This window comes from Octopus bimaculoides, unplaced genomic scaffold, assembly GCF_001194135.2.
Source record: "Octopus bimaculoides isolate UCB-OBI-ISO-001 unplaced genomic scaffold, ASM119413v2 Scaffold_122307, whole genome shotgun sequence".
NCBI lineage: Eukaryota > Metazoa > Mollusca > Cephalopoda > Octopoda > Octopodidae > Octopus > Octopus bimaculoides.
In genome coordinates, this window is record NW_026370633.1 from 13,093 (window position 1) to 15,774 (window position 2,682).

Genomic DNA, 2,682 nt, shown 5'->3' on the forward strand with positions numbered 1-2,682 from the left:
GGGGGGGGGGGGGGGGTTGCCGGTATTGAATGAGTGTAAACAGAGGCTTTTATATGTGCATAAGTTACATATATACATATATATATATATACGTACATACATGTACACGTACAAATATATACACATACAATTATACATACATACGTATACACATGCACATACAAATATACATACATACGTAGACACACACACACACACATATATATATACACTCACGGTGAGATAGATATACAGAGATAATAGCCTGTTTACATTCATTTAATACCGGCAGCGCCCCTCCCCACCAAAAATACACACACACACATATATATATACATACATATATATATATATATGTACACACATATATATGCGACATATACACTTACAGGCAACCACACAAACACTTACATACACACACACAATATAGACAGAATATACTTACATAGTCTGTATAAACATCCTGACACTTACACACATACATGTATGTGTATATACGCAAAATATTTATATATATACATATAAATATAGGTATATGTATATACACACAAATTTAAACACAAGTCACTCCCTGTAGATATATAAAAGATAAATTCACAATTCATGACTGGTGGTGGTGGTGGTGGAAGTTGGTGGGAAAGTCGTAGTAGTAGCAGCGATGTTGGTGGTGGTGGTAGCGACGGTGATGGTGACAATGGAGTGGTTGTTATTGGTGGTGGTGGTGGTGGCGGCGGCAGCGGCGGTGACGTTGTTAGCCTTGTGGGCTCTGTTAGTTTGACCCAGGTCAAACCGGAACCGACAGATCTAGGCATGAAGACAGTCCAGCTGTGACCGTCCCTTCTCGTTTTCAGCGTTATCTATATCTTTACCACACTGCTTCTAATCTTAATCTAATCTTAATCTAACCTAATCTCCGTTCTTAAGATTGTGTAGTTGAAGGAGATGCAGTAGCTATTTGTTTCAATCATTTGACAGCGATCATGCTGGAGCACCGCCTTTAGTCAAACAAATCAACCCCAGGACTCATTCTTTGTAAACCTAATACTTACTCTATCAGTCAATTTTGCCGAACCGCTAAGTTACGGGGATGTAAACACACCAGCATCGGTTGTCAAGCGATGGTGGGGAGACAAACACAGACAAACACTCTCTCACACACACACACATATATACAATGGGCTTCTTTCAGTTTCCGTCTGCCAAATCCCGAGGCTATAGTAGAAGACACTTGCCCAAGGTGCTACGCGGTGGGACTGAACCTGGAACTATGTGGTTATATGCAATGTGAAGATGCATGTCTTAGCAGTTAGGGGCATTTACTCACGCTCTTACGATCGTGAGTTCAATTCCCAGCGACGCGTTGTCTCCTTGAGCAAGACTCTTTATTTCACGTTACTCCAGTCCACTCAGACGGCAAAAATGAGTTGTACCTGTATTTTAAAGGGGCCAAGCCTTGTCGCACTCTGTATCACGCTGAATCTCCCTGAGAAACACGTTATGGACACGCGTGTCTGTGGAGTGCTCAGCCACTTGCATAAAGAAGTGCCGATCACTGAAAGTGGAGGGAAGTTGTTGAAGATGGGAGTTCCAGGAAGGACATGGGCTGAAGTATTTGAAGGCTACTCTCAGACTGTTGGGTCTTACGTAGGATACGACTGGCGACCATGACACTTTCCTGTACATGAGAAGACCTGCTCACGGCAAAAGAATTGATATCCTGAAACCAAGATACCATATAAAATGCATTGGTACTGGTGCCACTTAGAAAGTACTGGTCCTGGTGTCACACATACAAAAAGCAGTGGTGCTGGTGCCACTTACAAAGCACTGGCGCTGGTGCCACATAAAAAGGATTGGCATAAAGAATTGTATAAAGCCGTCCAACTCATGCCAGCATAGAAAACAGACATCAATAGATAGATAGATAGATAGATAGATATACATTTATGAATTTGTGATTTATATATACAATGGGCTTCTTTCAGTTTCTATCTATGAAATCCACTCACACGGGCTTTGATTGGCTTGAGATTGTAGTAGAAGACTCTTGCTCAAGGTGCCATGCAGCACTTCGCACTCAAGTAGCAAGCTTCCTGAAAAGATGCTCACAATAGATATGGGTCGAGTGAAAACCACTCGTGACCTGAGTCTCTGAAAAGAATAGGCTGTTCTCTATGACCGACATCAGAATACAAAAAGTGAATCTTATGAGTCGACGGGCAACATTTTTTTATGTAGTGTTTTGTTATCGAAACCCGTCAAATCATAAAGTTCCCAAAGAGTGACAGGTTCACAAAGGTGAAACCTGCTATAAAACATCCGGGTATGATGAATAAAATAACTTGAAGGTAAATAAATCGATCCTTATCAAGCAGTTGTTTGTTTTTAAGACGTACTGCATGAAAACACAGACCTAAGAACTATGTTTTACACCTATTGTTGGCACTCCGTCGCTTAACGACGACGAGGGTTCCAGTTGATCCGATCAACGGAACAACCTGCTCGTGAAATTAACGTGCAAGTGGCTGAGCACTCCACAGACACGTGTACCCTTAACGTAGTTCTCGGGGGGAGATTCAGCGTGACACAGTGTGACAAGGCTGACTCCTTTGAATTACAGGTACAACAGAAACAGGAAGAAAGAGTGAGAGAAAGTTGTGGTGGAAGAGTACAGCAGGGTTCGCCACCATCCCCTGCTGGAGC